This window comes from Schistocerca piceifrons, chromosome 1, assembly GCF_021461385.2.
Source record: "Schistocerca piceifrons isolate TAMUIC-IGC-003096 chromosome 1, iqSchPice1.1, whole genome shotgun sequence".
Classification (NCBI taxonomy): Eukaryota; Metazoa; Arthropoda; class Insecta; order Orthoptera; family Acrididae; genus Schistocerca; species Schistocerca piceifrons.
In genome coordinates this window covers 924,862,726-924,881,776 of record NC_060138.1, presented here as the reverse complement: position 1 = coordinate 924,881,776, position 19,051 = coordinate 924,862,726, and positions in this window count along the sequence as shown.

Genomic DNA, 19,051 nt, shown 5'->3' with positions numbered 1-19,051 from the left:
AAGGGCAACAGTCTGGATGATTGACTGATCTGGCCTTATAACAATAACCAAAACGGCCTTGCTGTGCTGGTACTGCGAACGGCTGAAAGCAAGGGGAAACTACAGCCGTAATTTTTCCCGAGGGCATGCAGCTTTACTGTATGATTACATGATGATGGCGTCCTCTTGGGTAAAATATTCCGGAGGTAAAATAGTCCCCCATTCGGATCTCCGGGCGGGGACTACTCAAGAGGATGTCGTTATCAGGAGAAACAAAACTGGCGTTCTACGGATCGGAGCGTGGAATGTCAGATCCCTTAATCGGGCAGGTAGGTTAGAAAATTTAAAAAGGGAAATGGATAGGTTGAAGTTAGATATAGTGGGAATTAGTGAAGTTCGGTGGCAGGAGGAACAAGACTTCTGGTCAGGTGACTACAGGGTTATGAACACAAAATCAAATAGGGGTAACGCAGGAGTAGGTTTAATAATGAATAGGAAAATAGGAATGCGGGTAAGCTACTACAAACAGCATAGTGGACGCATTATTGTGGCCAAGATAGATACGAAGCCCACGCCTACTACAGTAGTACAAGTTTATATGCCAACTAGCTCTGCAGATGACGAAGAAATTGAAGAAATGTATGATGAAATAAAAGAAATTATTCAGGTAGTGAAGGGAGACGAAAATTTAATAGTCATGGGTGACTGGAATTCGAGTGTAGAAAAGGGAGAGAAGGAAACATAGTAGGTGAATATGGATTGGGGGACAGAAATGAAAGAGGAAGCCGCCTGGTCGAATTTTGCACAGAGCACAACATAATCATAACTAACACTTGGTTTAAGAATCATGAAAGAAGGTTGTATACATGGAAGAACCCTGGAGATACTAAAAGGTTTCAGATAGATTATATAATGGTAAGACAGAGATTTAGGAACCAGGTTTTAAATTGTAAGACATTTCCAGGGGCAGATGTGGACTCTGACCACAATCTATTGGTTATGACCTGTAGATTAAAACTGAAGAAACTGCAAAAAGGTGGGAATTTACGGAGATGGGACCTGGATAAACTAAAAGAACCAGAGGTTGTACAAAGATTCAGGGAGAGCATAAGGGAGCAATCGACAGGAATGGGGGAAATAAATACAGTAGAAGAAGAATGGGTAGCTTTGAGGGATGAAGTAGTGAAGGCAGCAGAGGATCAAGTAGGTAAAAAGACGAGGGCTAGTAGAAATCCTTGGGTAACAGAAGAAATATTGAATTTAATTGATGAAAGGAGAAAATATAAAAATGCAGTAAGTGAAACAGGCAAAAAGGAATACAAACGTCTCAAAAATGAGGTCGACAGGAAGTGCAAAATGGCTAAGCAGGGATGGCTAGAGGACAAATGTAAGGATGTAGAGGCCTATCTCACTAGGGGTAAGATAGATACCGCCTACAGGAAAATTAAAGAGACCTTTGGAGATAAGAGAACGACTTGTATGAATATCAAGAGCTCAGATGGAAACCCAGTTCTAAGCAAAGAAGGGAAAGCAGAAAGGTGGAAGGAGGATATAGAGGGTCTATACAAGGGCGATGTACTTGAGGACAATATTATGGAAATGGAAGAGGATGTAGATGAAGATGAAATGGGAGATATGATACTGCGTGAAGAGTTTGACAGAGCACTGAAAGACCTGAGTCGAAACAAGGCCCCCGGAGTAGACAATATTCCATTGGAACTACTGACGGCCGTGGGAGAGCCAGTCCTGACAAAACTCTACCATCTGGTGAGCAAGATGTATGAAACAGGCGAAATACCCTCAGACTTCAAGATGAATATAATAATTCCAATCCCAAAGAAAGCAGGTGTTGACAGATGTGAAAATTACCGAACTATCAGCTTAATAAGTCACAGCTGCAAAATACTAACACGAATTCTTTACAGACGAATGGAAAAACTAGTAGAAGCCAACCTCGGGGAAGATCAGTTTGGATTCCGTAGAAACACTGGAACACGTGAGGCAATACTGACCTTACGACTTATCTTAGAAGAAAGATTAAGGAAAGGCAAACCTACGTTTCTAGCATTTGTAGACTTAGAGAAAGCTTTTGACAATGTTGACTGGAATACTCTCTTTCAAATTCTAAAGGTGGCAGGGGTAAAATACAGGGAGCGAAAGGCTATTTACAATTTGTACAGAAACCAGATGGCAGTTATAAGAGTCGAGGGACATGAAAGGGAAGCAGTGGTTGGGAAGGGAGTAAGACAGGGTTGTAGCCTCTCCCCGATGTTGTTCAATCTGTATATTGAGCAAGCAGTAAAGGAAACAAAAGAAAAATGTGGAGTAGGTATTAAAATTCATGGAGAAGAAATAAAAACTTTGAGGTTCGCCGATGACATTGTAATTCTGTCAGAGACAGCAAAGGACTTGCAAGAGCAGTTGAACGGAATGGACAGTGTCTTGAAAGGAGGATATAAGATGCACATCAACAAAAGCAAAACAAGGATAATGGAATGTAGTCTAATTAAGTCGGGTGATGCTGAGGGAATTAGATTAGGAAATGAGGCACTTAAAGTAGTAAAGGAGTTTTGCTATTTGGGGAGCAAAATAACTGATGATGGTCGAAGTAGAGAGGATATAAAATGTAGGCTGGCAATGGCAAGGAAAGCGTTTCTGAAGAAGAGAAATTTGTTAACATCCAGTATTGATTTAAGTGTCAGGAAGTCATTTCTGAAAGTATTCGTATGGAGTGTAGCCATGTATGGAAGTGAAACATGGACGATAAATAGTTTGGACAAGAAGAGAATAGAAGCTTTCGAAATGTGGTGCTACAGAAGAATGCTGAAGATTAGATGGGTAGATCACATGACTAATGAGGAAGTATTGAATAGGATGGGGGAGAAGAGAAGTTTGTGGCACAACTTGACCAGAAGAAGGGATCGGTTGGTAGCACATGTTCTGAGGCATCAAGGGATCACCAATTTAGTATTGGAGGGCAGCGTGGAGGGTAAAAATCGTAGAGGGAGACCAAGAGATGAATACACTAAGCAGATTCAGAAGGATGTAGGTTGCAGTAGGTACTGGGAGATGAAAAAGCTTGCACAGGATAGAGTAGCATGGAGAGCTGCATCAAACCAGTCTCAGGACTGAAAACCACAACAACAACATGTTTTAGATATGAGGGCCAACAAATACATTAACTTGCAGCTCGTGAAATATGTTTACTTCATAACTTTGCGTAGTCGTTTGGATTAAAATTGTCCCTTTTCAAAGCAAGGGTCCAAACATTCCTTTGTATAGCATCAGTGAGTCCACAGTAATCAGTTTTAAGATTACGTAAAAACAAATTATAAAGTTAACAGAAAACAAAAACAAGAAACGCCTTGCAAATAATATACCACAAATTTTCCCAGGTATTTTTACGAGATAGATACGTACTGACCATTCTAATTCAGTTTGTAATAATTAGACACAAATACATACTCTCAAATGAAGCTATTCGCATATGTTTGGTAACGATATCACTCCGTAACTTCAGCTTGTAAATTCAATTACTGAAACTCGAAAAATTTCTTAGCAATTTTTTTCTATATTTGAAACAAATTTATGTGTGGAAAGAAATGCTACATCCCTTCACATACTTTTCGCTTCAATTGAACACGGCAGAAGATTTCACCACTTTAGTAAAGAAACCTCTGCTGAAAAAACTACGATTAGGAAAGTCATAAACTGAGCAATATCGCAGAAGTCGCTTGCAAATCTAAGCCACCACCAGTTATCTGAGCGTGATCTTGGTTTCAAAATTATAACGTCATGCATTGCCTGTATCAGCTACGGTCTTAGGATACTATTGTAGAAACCGACGAGCTATCTGCACAAATCAGGGGGACAATCATTCGACTGAAGCAAAGCCAGTTAGGGGATACACCTAAAGGGCGAACAAAATGAAAGCTTCTGACTGATTCGCCTCCCGTTACATACAGTGCTACCATAGGAGGCGATGAGGAATTTGAAAAAAATTGAAAATTTGCGGTAAGTTCTATGGGGCCAAACTGCTGAGGTCATCGGTACCCAGGCTTACACACTACTTAATCGAACTTAAACTAACTTACACTAAGGACAACACACACACCAATGCCCAGTGGAGGACTCGAACCTCCGACGGGCGGAGCTGCGTGAACCGTGGCAAGGCGCTAGACCGCACGGCTACTCCGCGCGGCCGAGGAATTGGATGAGGCGCTCATATGACGAAAGAGAACGAACGAACACTAGCACTGTGTGTTCTGACATACTTTACGTATCACCTAATAAGCAGACACACTGAAATTTACATAGATTCAGGGAGTGTTCTTGCATAAGTACTTTATCTTATTTGTACCTCTGAAAGTAAATACCTTTTAGATGCATCAAAACAGAGAGCGGATGTCTGCTAATTTTCGGGAAGAACGGAAAATAAATTATATGTATCCTGTGTGGGCGATCCTATGGCAGACTGACATCACAAAAATTGAAGACGATGCCACAAATGCTGCAATGATGATGAGGCCCAAAAAATTAGTCTTTAAATAAGAAACGAAAACACTTACATGAAAATTCTACGCAAACGTATCGAAAAAGTTCTAAATGGAACACAGATAACTGTATCTCTCTCTCTCTCTCTCTCTCTCTCTCTCTCTCTGTGTGTGTGTGTGTGTGTGTGTGTTTGTGTGTGTGTTTGTGTGTGTGTGTGTGTCAAAAAATGGCTCTGAGCGCTATGGGACTTAACTTCTGAGGTCATTAGTGCTTGAGGTCATTAGCCATTAGTCCTTAGAACTACTTAAACCTAACTAACCTAAGGACATCACACACATCCATGCCCGAGGCAAGATTCGAACGTGCGATCGTAGCGGTCAAGCGGTTCCAGACTGTAGCGCCTAGAACCGCTCGGCCACTCCGGACGGCATGTGTGTGTGTGTGTGTGTGTGTGTGTGTGTGTGTGTGTTTGTGTGTGTGTGATGTTCTGGGACACATGAAGTTCATTTAATTTATGCTTCTCGTAAATATTCATTATAACAGCGTTAATAATTTATAAATCTCTATTAGGTCGACGACGATTTTTATTGAGGAAGAAATAGGTACAAAGGAGAATCCATTAAGAGCAGCAGAAATCATCCTCAACTGTTATTTTGGAACCAAAAATCCGCATAGTTGCATAGTACAAACGAGAATCCATAAAGAGCAGTAGAAATCATCCTATTATTTTGAAACCAAAAATCCGCATAGTTCCACTTGAAAAAATTAATTCGAAACCTGAATTCCGGTGCCTAAAGGCTTTTCGCTATTTTATGAGGCCATAGAGGTTATTCGTCAAAGAGAAAATCACGAAGGTAAAAAAAGAAGGGCGTTGCCATTACGTCACAAACTTGAAGCCGACGTCCGCCACACCTTACATCAACGGCCTCGTCCCCGCGTAACACCCGGTTACGTGACGGCTCGTATTGTTGACGCAGCATCTAATGCCCTAAATTTCCCCGCCGATAATTATTCATTGTTCACATTTCTTCCCTCTTTAAAAAAGATTGACTGTAACAGTCGGAGACAGGGGTCATGAGCGTGAGTTTTGTGTGTATGATAATACGAGTGTGTGTGTGTGCGTGTGTGTGTGTGTGCGTGAGCTTTGCTTCTTTTGCCTGAAGAAAGCTTTGGTCAAAAACTTATGTGAACACACTATTCATCGTGCTTGCCTGCTGCTTGGCGTGTGAGTAGCAATCTATCCGCTTCACACGATAGTTTTTAAATAATCTTCCGCACTTCAACAGGAACAATGATGTACATAGTAATTACGATACCAGAAGAAAAAAAAACGACGTTCACTACACTACATAAAGAATATCTGTAGCACAAACCATAGAGATATCTACTCTATGGCACAAACAGGGATTCACAATGCTACATCCAAAAGCTTGGATCGCTTATCCAACCAAAAGCCTGACAGACAACGAAGTAAAATTTGAAACTAAATTGAAAAAGTTTCTCTTTGACATCTCGTCCTCTTACGCAGAAGACTATCTATTGTTGTAATGTGTAAATGGTGACGGGTAGAAATTACTAACATCTGTCTTTCATTAAAAAACAAAAATCTAAGCAATGATTAGTAGGGAGGCGTATTTACAAAAGAAAAAATATTTTTAATATAAAATAGCTCGTTCCACGTCATTACGATTTATCATACATGCAACATGAAACTGTCTATTGGTAGATCATAAAGAGTGGTATAGACTTACATACTTTGAAAATCGCAAAATAAAATTGAAAATTAAACTGAATCAGATGATCAAAGTAGACGTGCGGTACGTTATAACTGTAATATGTTTGGTTACTCCTGAAAAACTGACAGAGTTACTGGCGAGAAATATCCAGGGAAAATACGCAAATAGGGTACTGTACAAAGGTAGGCGTATATGTTACACATGTTACGCCATCACTGCTAACAAAATGACTTACACACATGTTAAAGCAACATATTCATTTTACGAAGTCCAAACGTTTGAGTCCATTCTCTTGACCACATTTATAGTACGGTACTGCACAATGCTGGAACGTGGTTAAAAATTATATCGTTTTTTCACACTGTAAATCTGCAGTATTGGTCACACGCTGAATGACGCATCATGGGTAAGATTTCAGGGTCAGAAGATGTGTAGACTACAGTGAAACTAATTTATTGACAATCTAATTAACGAAGAACTCTATTCTGCATGAAGGTACACCTCTATGCTATCTTTCTTTGACATTCCAACAATCGTTCACTTTGTTGACATGCACAAAATATGATGGCATTCCTTGCGTCTTTCCTTACTGCACACGTTTATAGACTGGCAAAGAACACGTAGGTAAGTTTTCTTGCAAACGTGAACATTAAAAATATTGTGCATACGAGTTGAAGGCTGAAAATATAACGAACAAGCAGCATTTTCGGAGTTGCAGCTTTATTTGCTATCGATACAAATACGTTAAAATGGAATTAAATGGACATTGCAGGTTTTGCACATCACTTCTTTCTCTTCTTGGTTATTCCAAATATATCAACAACAACAACAAAAAGTTACATTAATAAGGCCAAGTCCGTCGTATTACTAGAGCAAATACGCATTTAAGAACGGAAAATCGTTCGAAACTGACGCTATGTTATTCATGTACGCTCTGTAATTTTTAGTGTTTAAAACAGTTATTGCGTGCACACGGCAGAAATAATGAGTAAGAAGCAGTCCGGTCTAAGGCGCTGCAGTCATGGACTGTGCGGCTGGTACCGGCGGAGGTTCGAGTCCTCTCCCTCGGGCAGGGGTGTGTGTGTTTGTCCTTAGGATAATTTAGGTTAAGTAGTGTGTAAGCTTATGGACTGATGACCTTAGCAGTTAAGTCCCATAAGATTTCACACGCTTTTGAATATTTGAACGTTTTTAATAAGCAGTCGTAAACAAGTCTGCTAACGTTTTAGGCTATTTAAGATAGTGGCAGGCCCCGTCCACTCTAGCTTCAAAACAACGTGCAGCTTAAGTCTACGATGCCATCTCCCTTCTTTTTTTACCTCCATGGAGAAACTGATTGGTATCCATTAGCATAGTAACAGAAATTACCTAACATGAAATACACAGTGGTTATAATTAAACTATCACTACTTGAGAAAATAGATTAGCAGTACCTTTAGCGTAACAGAAATTAAATGAAGAGAAATGTAGGGTGGTTATAATTAAACTCTCTCTACCTGATAGAGTTCCCATGGCAAACGAGTAATCGTAGGACAACGATGTGGTAACATTTGTAGGGGAGCGCAGAAGAGAAATAACGAAAAAACCACTGAAAGAAACACGTTTTAATGTCCACATGAGAGGGTAATATTTGGTAACTGCGTACTATGTTTACGTTCCGGGTTACAAATGTTGCTGAATCTGACGACCATTTGCATCCACAACAGCCTGGAACCGCACTGGAGATTGCTGTACTGCTGCCCAAAACGACGGTGGACAATGGAATGTTCAGTTGTCGCGACACAGATCATGCACTGCTTGAAGAGCGCACACTGCGCCCAACATTTCCAGCCATGGTAACACTAAGTTCAACAACTTGTGACGCAGTTGGCGGTAGACCTCTTCCAGGAGCAATTCTAAAATCGCCAGTTGATTCGAACTTCCGGATCATGCTCTTCAACCCCAGCGCCGAGAGAGGACCTCATCGTACTCCTTTAATGCGTCGATATTCGCGAAGAGCAGCATATCTATTGCTGTTATTTGGTAAAACAGCGAGTAACGCCCTGTCCACCTTGCCCAGTCCCATGTTGACTGTCTGTAACTATAAAGGAGACTGATGCTTGTGTTTCAAATGGCTCAAATGGCTCGTGGTCATCAGTCCCCTAGAACTTAGAACTACTTAAACCTAACTAACCTAAGGACATCACACACCTCCATGTCCGAGGCAGGATTCGAACCTGCGACCGTAGCAGTCGCGCAGTTCTGGGCTGAGCGCCTAGAACCGCTCGGCCACCCCTGCCGGCGCTTGTGTTTCAACCCTATGTCGCCATAACAGTGATGGTGCCTAATGGCAAGTCATGACACTAACACTACTAACATGTCAGATCTGCAGCGCACAGTCTGAACATCAGACCTATGAAGCGCACAGTCGGAACATCAATCTTATGAAGTTGAGTGCCCGTCCGGTAAAAACTTTTCCGTCTACGCTGGTTCACGTAGCGGATGTTTAATTATAACCACTGTGCAGATGCTTCATCTTTACGCAGAATACGAGGAAGCGGCACTAATCCGCGGTCAAGGAGAGCGGCTTTTTAAATCCTCTCGGTTCCTTTTCAAAAAAAATGGCTCTGAGCACTATGGGACTTAACTACTGAGGTCATCAGTCCCCTAGAACTTAGAACTACTTAAACCTAACTAACCTAAGGACATCACACACATCCATGCCCAAGGCAGGATTCGAACCTGCGACCGTAGCGGTCACGGGGTTCCAAACTGACGCGCTGAGAACCGCACGGCCACACCGGCCGGCCGGTTCCTTTTCAACTGGAGTTACTGGAACTCTCCTGTAGAAATGGTGCGAAAGCTCCTCGGCTGGAAAAGCCACTCTGTGGACAGTACTATTATATACATTCCTGCGACATATGTTTCAATAGTATTTAGCAACTGCTAGCCACCGCAACAAACATGACAGACTATAACACGCTACACAATTTTAAAGGATAGGTCAGGACAGGGCGCCTGTCAGGCGGTGTACAGCTGTGATAAACGTGTTGAGTCACATGGCAGAATTAGAACACTGAGAGAGTTGCTTAGATGATACGTTAGCGCTTATCTCGCATCAGGATGACGCCGTTCATTACCTCTTATCGGGTGACGGTTATAAGAGCGACAACTGTCGTGATCTCTCAGGTTTTCTCGCCGTGATTAATTAACGGTATACTTTAAGTTTTTCTGCCGAACTGTTGAAAATAATATTCTGCAGAAAAAGGCATTCAATCGAGTTGTTGTAAACATTTTGTGCAAAAGAAATGGAATCACCAACTCGGCGGAACGCTCGAAAGCTCACCATTAATCAATCACGCCGAGATTACCTGGGAGAACACGACACTGCCCTGTCATAATCTTTCGATGAGATGTCATGAATAGCATCTTCACGTAAGAGAAGTGCTATGTCTCTTTTAAGCTTCTGTCACAGTATTATAACTCCTCAGATTACTTAACTCATTGATCACAACTGTAAACCGCGTGACATTCGCCCTCTCCTGCAATTTCCTTTTAACATTATGTATCGTGTTATCATCTGCCAAGTCTGTTGCGCTCGCTGGCAGACTACTGAAACAAATATCGCACTTCATCAAAGGGGTTCAGTGCAACAAAGATACTTAGTGACAATAAATACGCATGGATGAAAAGTCATAGACAAAAAACCATCACTACGTTTACATAGGGCTCCCAAAACCTACTTTCTTAACCCTATTCGTCAAGATTCCAATATCGTTTATGGAAAAGAGGTTCCAGATGGCAGATCAGTAATTCTACTGTCGATTTTTCGCCCCCCCCCCCCCAAGTAAACACACAACAGTTTCTAAAACGCATCAAATGAATTCGCAATTGCGCATAAGGACTACCATCAGCTGCAGTATGGAATGACGACAATGAAAATTTGTGTCGGAGCGGGACACGAACCCGGATCTCCAGCTTATCTCGAGAACGACTCACGGTCAGATCCAAACTTCCATATGTCGTCAACCTTGTGTTCCTATGGACATGCTCCATGTCCAAACGAACATTGCATAGGAACCAGAATAACACAGACACTGCAATGTCGTATGTTTCGGAAAAGTGTTTGTGTTGTCAGGTTACGTCTTGTTTTTAAATATTTTCAATTAATGTGGACGTAGTGACTTTTTGTGCAGTGAAGGAGAAGTAGAGATATTAGACTGCGCATTAAGCTGATTACCATAGGCCACTTTTGTTAAACAACTGACTACCGAGAAAACGATATTTGATATGTCTCTGTATGTAATTACGACAGCGAAAATAGGGTTACGAAATTCGGTTTTCCTCTTCCGGAAGTTGTGTCTCATGTGAACGTGGCAAATGCAGCGTGTCAGGAAGGTTAGCGCATTAAATATGTTTACAAACATTCAGCGTCATACTCATACTCAGTGCCAAAACGCATAGACGATTGGCGTTTAATTCGCGTATGTAAGGGAGCAGTTGCGTTGAAGTAGGTACCGTATCCGGCGTGTTTCTCTTGCTACTTTCCTCTCCACCATTGCTGTGGGCGGGATCCGTGACTGCTCAGCTATTACGATCACGTTTGTTCTTCATCACTCCCGGGTTTAACAGAAAGTAATACATAACACGTGCTATTTTCTCCACTAACGATAGAAATTTTATTGACAAAGAGTAAACATAAAGGATGTGTATGGCATGAAATACAAATATGAATCAAAGATAACATTTTTGTATCGGCGGGAAGCTTAGATATATAAATAACGTCTGTTCTGGCGGACATATCCGACAGAACAGACTCTACTCGTGCACCTACACATTCATGTGATAGTGTGACGGCTTCGTGGCAATTTGTTCAGTATGGACGCACTAATATCGTCCTAACTCCTACAGGAATCACTAATTTTAATGGACGAAGGACGCTGCATTGCAGCGTGCTATAATTGGAAATTTGAATCTGTCACGGACCGTTTCCGCATGATCGAAGCGGTTAAGGCAACTGCTCATGACATGCGAGTTCGAGTCACGGTCCGGCACAAAGTTTCAACTTTCGCCATTGCATTTTCGCAGTGCCCAGTGCTGGAAGCTACTAGTTTCCCATCTACCCACCCTTTTCCTATCATTCCCATTCCTCTCTTTCATATACGGTGTGAAGCCAAGCATCCCAGTTGTTTTCATTCTATTAATGTGAAAGTCCTTGCTGAAGTAAAGGGTATAGAGCCTTCGCCTCTATTGGAACAACCAAATGCAGCACAACTTGGCATCGTTTACGAACGTCTGCAGAACGAATTACAAATGTCAAAACAATACTGTACAATTACTAACGTGTTTACTTCAAACATGTAGGCCTACCGACTTCATCACAAAGCGCTTCGTTATTTCAACTCGTATTTAAGATCGCAAACGCTAATTACGTACTAAAAGATATACAACTAAATCGAACATGCATGGACAACGCATAACAAGTCTCTGAATAATTCAAATACCTTTTAATCGTTTCCAAAAGTCCTCTGAATTTCAATTCAACTCAAAATCACGGCGAACATAGGAAGCGCGAGAGACGTTTGGCGCCATTTTTCTGCCAAAGCTAATCAACCAATCACGGGTAACTTCACGTATGGCCACTCTCTCTGTATACAGGCTCTCTAGTAAAGGGTATAATCATTCAGATGTTTCCAGACAAATGATCACAGTGAAATAAATCGTATGATGTAATCATTTTATGCGTAATGACTGAAGTAGTCCAGTACCCGATTTAATGTAAACGTAAAACAAGCCATATCGGTAGGAGGCTCACGGAAGCCAGTTCTGCATTCGTCATAAACAGGGCGACAAGAATGCAGAGTACGATGTAAGAGGCGCACACTTGAATGAGGGAGAGCCGCGTCCACACTGGACGCGCTGCGCCGCTAGGTGCAGAGCAGCGCAAAACGAAGTATAACGGGCCGTGTGTTCGTAGGTGTGTAGTAAGGTTCCAGTGAGCGCGCGTGACAGTGTAGTAGTAGTAGTAGTAGTAGTAGTAGTTTTATTCATTCGTGGATCACTTTGCAAGAACATTGGATATGTCTTATATTACACTTCATACTTCATTTACATACTTGCAGGACTAGTTCGACAAAAAATGGAAGAAAAAACTGCAAGTTGTAAGTGCTGCTTTCGTAGTTGTTTATCAAGAAATACTGCAATCCTACAAGGAAAATGACACATGATAGACGAAGCAATGGAGGACACGACAAGCAAGAAATCATTCCTGGCCAAAGGAACACTACTAGCATCCAACATTGGCCTTAATTTTATGAGAAAATTTCTGAGCACAGCATTGTTCGGAAGTGAATCATGGGATGTAAGAAAACCAGAAAAAAAGAGGATGGAAGCATTTGCGACTGATACGGCACGGCTAGGAAAGTTATATGTAGGAAAGACTGATAACGAGAAAGGACAGGATGATAGGACATCTGCTAAGAAACCAGGGAATAACTTCCGTGATACTAAAGCAAACTGTAAAGGATAAAAAGTGTGGGGAAAGACAGAGGCTAGGGTACGTCCAACAAATAACTGAAGACTTTGGGTGCAATTGTTACTGTGAGATAGTGCGAGGTTGATAAAGGAGAGCAATTCGTGGCGGGCTGTATCGAACTAGCTAGAAATTGGTTGATTCCCAAAAAAGTGATGGAAAGTTTGAGCAGTTTTAGTCGTCTATCATGAGAAGAGTTCTAAAACATGGTCAGTTTAATTCAGCCAGTAATAAAGAAACAAGACACTAGTCATAGAAATGCAGTGTAAGCGACAGAGAGGATTGCAAAACACTGTGACTTTAGGATTCGTTTACAAGTTCGACGCATGTCTTCAAAGTAATCGAGCACAGATCTCTGATTATCTTTCCTTCGTGGGGGACTAAAGGCATGCAGAATTTTTTGAAAGAAAATTCCGCCAAATGACTGTTTAGTGTTCATTTATTTTACACAATCATGATTTCGGCTTTACAGGCATTCTCAAGTGCTTGTTGAGATGATAAAATATATCTGACGATGACATGTCACAGAGTGGTCAGATATACACTGACGAAAAATAAAAATCGCAACACCAAGGAGGAGTTGCGAGATATATACGAGGGTTGGTACGAGTGTTAGATGAGATTAGATTAGATTTACTTTCATTCCAATTGATCCGTAGTGCGGAGGTCCTCCAAGATGTGGAACACGTCAGAAAAACAACAATACATGACAAATATTTACAACTCAAACAAATAAGCTAATGTACGTACCATTCCACAGGTCCCAAGTGGAATGATCGTCAAATGGTTCAAATGGCTCTGAGCACTATGCGACTTTACTTCTGAGGTCATCAGTCGCCTAGAACTTAGAACTAATTAAACCTAACTAACCTAAGGACATCACACACATCCATGCCCGAGGCAGGATTCGAACCTGCGACCGTAGTGGTCGCTCGGCTCCAGACTGTAGCGCCTAGAACCGCATGGCCACTTTGGCTGGCGAATGATCGTCATTTTTTAATGAACACTATATGAAAGAATCATTTTACAAATACTAATGCACTGAATTTAAAATAAAAAAAAGTTTTTATTTATTTAAAAGGTAATAAACGTGTAATACGACTACTATAATACTTATTTACAACGAGCACATTACTGCACTGAACTGGTGCAGAAGTTAGATCGTACACACACACACACACACATACACACTTATTTACAGTGCATACATTACTGCACTGATATTGTGCAGAAGTTATATTGTATTTATATATATACACACATAAAAATCAGTTGGTTCTACTGAGAAATTCATCAATGGAGTAGAAGGAGTTGGCCACCAATAAATCTTTTAGGCTTCTCTTCAACTGAATTTCATTGGTCGTTAAGCTTTTTATGGCTGCTGGCAAGTTATTAAAAATGTGTGTTCCTGAATAATGCACATCTTTTTGAACAAGACTAAGTGACATTAAATCCTTGTGAAGATTATTCTTATTTCTAGTATTGATTCCATGAATTGAGCTGTTGGTTTGAAAAAGTGATATATTTGTAATGGCAAATTTCATTAAAGAGTAAATATATTGGGAAGCAGTAGTTAGTATCCCTGGTTCCCTAAACAAGCTTCTGCAGGATGTTCTTGAGTTCACACCACATATAACTCTTACTGCACGTTTTTGTACCCAGAAAACTTTAGCTTGGCTTGATGAATTACCCCAAAAAATAATCCCATATGACATTATGAAATGAAAGTAAGCATAATATGCCAGTTTTTCATTTTTATATCCCCTATGTCAGACACAATTCGCATTACAAATAAAGATTTCTTAAGACACTTCAGCAGTTCTGTGGTGTGCTTTTCCCAGTTGAATTTATTATCAAGCTGTAATCCCAAGAATTTAACACTGTCCACTTCTTCTATCTGTTTGTCATCATATGTTAAGCGAATACTTGTGGAACACCCCTTACAAGTTCTGAACTGCATGTAGTGTGGTTTTTCAAAGTTTAGTGACAAGGAATTGGCTAGGAACCAGTGATTAATGTCTACGAATATTTTATTAGCTGATCTTTCTAAGACTACACTTGATTTGATATTTATTGCAATGTTTGTATCATTGGCAAACAAAACGAACTTGGCATCTGCTAATGTTACGGATTAAAGGTCATTGATATACACAAGAAAAAGTAAGGGCCCTAAAATGGAACCTTGTGGGACCTCACATGTAATTTGTTCCCAGTTGGATGATGCCTGATAGCTTCATATATGTCTCTTTCTTAATAACACTCTTTGTTTCCTGGCAGAGATATAAGATTTTGCAGCATTTCCTGTTACACTATAATATTATAATTTACTTAAAAGGATATAGTGATTTACACAGTGAAATGCCTTTGACAGATCACAAAATATACAGTTGCCTGCAATTTTTTATCTAATGAATTAAGCACATCTTCACTGTAAGCGTAGAATGCCATCTCAATAACAGAACCCTTTAGAAATCTGAACTGTGATTTGACAGTATGTTATTTGAGATAAGATGGTTATAAAGCCGATTGTACATTACTTTTTCTAAAAATTTTAAGAATGCTGGCAAAAGTGAAATTGGATGGAAATTTGATGCTATTTCTTTATCTCCCTTCTTAAACAGTGGCTTAACTTCAGCATATTTTAACCATTCAGGAAATATTCCAGTGATAAACAACTGGTTACACCAATAGCTTAATATGTTACTTAACTCAGAATCACATTCTTTAATTAGCTTTGTTGGTATTTCATCATACCAACTAGATGTTTTTGATTTTAAAGATTTTATGATGGTCATTATTTCTGCTGGGGTAGTGAGGGTCAAATTCATATTATGTAAGTTACTTGAAATGTCTGACCTGACAACTCCATCTTTTCAGTAACAGTTATGAAATCTTTGTTAAAAAGTTCTGCAACACTATACACATCTGTCACTAATGTATCATTTACTCTTAATGCTATTTGTCCCTCTTCATGTCTGGTTCTACTGGTCTCCTCCTTCACTATATCCCATATTGTCTTTATTTTGTTATCTGATATGACTATCTTTTTCTTGTAGTATATATGCTTTGATGTCCATATTACAGTCTTTAACATTCTGCAGTATTTCTTGTAATGTGCTATAGCATCAACATCGGAACTGTTTCGGATTGACAGGTACAGTTTTCTTTTTGTTTTACAAGATACCCCTATTCCTTGAGTAATCCATGGCTTCTTTGTAGACTTTGCTCTAACCTTGGTAAGTTTTGGTTGGAAACAGTGTTCGAATAAGCTAAGCACTTTATTAGCAAAAGTGTTATATTTTTCATTCATGGCATGAGCACTGTAAACATCAGTCGAGTGAATGTCTCTGAGGAGTGTCCTAAAATAATCAATTTTTGGCTTATTTATTACCCTCTTGAGCTCAGACTTAACAGATTTTATATCCTGTTCAGTGTTAACATTTAACAGAAGGAACTACATGTCATGATCTGAGAGGCCAATGTCTATTGGTTTTGTAATATAATTTTATTCATTGGACTTTTCTATAAAGATATTATCAATGGCTGTTTGTGAGCAATTGGCTACCATAGTGGGGAACTTTACAGTGGGAATTAAGTTGAATGATAGTGTTACTAACTCAAATAAGTTCTTATTGGGAGAGTCTTTAAGGAAATCTACATTTAAATCACCAGCAACTACTATTTCTTTGTTTTTGGTTGTTAAATGGGCCAAGGTGGTTTACGAACAGATTAAAGTTACCTGCAGGTGCTCGATATACACTTAACATTATGAAGGATTTTTTGTTAAATTCTAATTCTGTTGAACATGCTTCCATATGTTGTACTAGGCAAAATTTATGAATGTCTATGTTCTTAAATTTATGGCAATTCCTGATGGATGTGGCAACTCTTTCTTCATCTGAAGGATGATGTCTCTTGAAATTTCGCGCCAGTCACATATGAGTGGTGCTAGTAGTGCCACTACTAGGATGCAAATCAGGTTTGCTTTAAATACACGCTGTAGCCGTCGCGAGCGGTAGTTGCCTGAGAGATTGAACGTCTTGAGCTGATTTCAGACAAAGATGCTTTTAATGCTACAAGAAGCTATGAGAAGCTGGATGTTCCTTCTGGGATACTGTAGAACGACCTGGTAGGAATGTAGCCACTATACATGACTGCTCGCAGAGGTGGCCACAACACTCTATGACCACAAGAAGACCGGGCTCTGGACGGCTGCGTGGTACTACTGAGAGGGAAGACCACTGCGCCGGCCGCGGTGGTGTAGCGGTTTTAGGCGCTCAGTCCGGAACCACGCGGCTGCTACGGTCGCAGGTTCGAATCCTGCCTCGGGCATGGATGTGTGTGATGTCCTTAGGTTAGTTAGGTTTAAGTAGTTCTACGTTCTAGGGGACTGATGACCACAGAAGTTAAGTCCCATAGTGCTCAGAGCCATTTGAACCATTTGAAGACCACTGCATTCGGCGTATGGCTGTGGCGCATCGTACTGCATCTGCACCCGCAATTTGAGCCGCAGTTGGCACAACAGTCTGCTACAAATCGTTTACTTTAAGGATAGCTCCGAGCCAGACTCCCTGTATCGTGCAATCCACAGACTCCAAACCACCGCCATTTGCGACTTCAGTGGTGTCAAACGAAAGCTGACCGGAGGAGCAAGGTGGAGTCTGTTGGTATTTCTGGTGAAAGCCAGTCTTGCCTCGGTGCCATGGATGGCCACGTGTTGGGTAGAAGGAGGCCGGGTGAGTGCCTACAAGCAGCCTGTCAGCGGGCTGGACACGTTGGACCTACACCTGGTCTGCGATTTCGTACGACAGAAGGAGGACTTTCGTGGTTGTCCCACGTATCCTGACTGCAAATTTGTACATCAATAGGGTGGCTGACATGTTGTGATACCATTCATGAACAGCATTCCAGAGTGTGTTTTCTAGCAGGGTAACGGAGTCCACATACGCTGTTGTAATCCAACATGCTCTACAGAGCGTCAACATGTTGTCTTGGCCTGCTCGATCAACAGCTCTGTCTCGAATCGAGCACATATAAGAGACCATCGGATGACAACTCCAGCGTCATCCACAACCATAATTCAGCGTGCGACCAAGTGCAACAGACGTGGTACTCCATCCCTCAAACTGACATCTGACACCTGTACAACACAAATCATGCACTTTTGCATGATTGCATCAGCATTCTGGTGCTTATACCACTTATTAATGTAGCGGCACTTCACTTCTGCGGTGACTGACACTAACGTGCGATCTCGCAACGTTAATACTGAAATATGTTACCGAGACAAATTTATTCCCGAAATTTCACTACTCTATGTTAATTATTTTTTGGTGTCGCGATTTTTTTCCGTCAATGTATTTACATTTCAACATGCTCTTGAGAATGGCTGTAAAGCCAAAATCATGATTGTGTAAAATAAATGAACAATTAACAGTCAAATAGCGGAAATTTCTTTAAAAATCTCAGCCGTTGTTCCACTTATATTTTGAAAGACATAGCTCATCATGTAGTACTGTCATGGGGCTCGTGGTTGTGGGTTACGACTGGAGCAGATGGAGGGGCATTCTCATCGACTATATTTCAAAGAGTTCCACGATAGATTCTGGAACCCAGACACCTGGGAAACTTTACAGCTCTATCCACTCTCATCCAGGAATAAATCTCCATTAACTTCTCTGTGGTCTTCTAGTAACATCATCGGCGTCGGTTTAGGGCCCAAGCGGCCGTTTGTTGGGGGAGGGCAGAGTTACACGAATGCAAAATTTGTATACAATGGGTACCATAATTATCAGTGAACATTTACATGGGCGAAAGTATATGGTAACAGAAGGAGGATCCATGAGCGACGGGAGGGGTGCACTCCCATTCTCCATCTTGGAAAATACAGACAGAAAAAAATGAAATAAAAATTTTGTTGTTATATTATTTACAAAATAATTATTTCATTGTAAACCTTGGGGGAAAATCAGGGTGTGAATAGAAATTTGAGACGTTTAAGCTGTTTTCTAAAACTGTTTAGCACCTTATCAACGAATTCCATGTCCTCCTTCAACCTTTTACTGTGAACACTGAGCCTCCTGTCTTCCTCCTATCGTAGACCGAGTCCACATCTTGACACATCGTAATGTACTAAATGAACGTTCAATACTATATATTGTAGCTGCAACAGTCAAGTCAATCTTGACTGCGTCATACACAGTTGGGTAAAACGAGGTGGCTTGATCGGTCACATTTGCGCACTCCATGGATATATTTAAATTCTCATCACTCGCATTATTTACTTTAAACATTCATATTCCATGATAACCTCAGGAATAACATTGTGTAA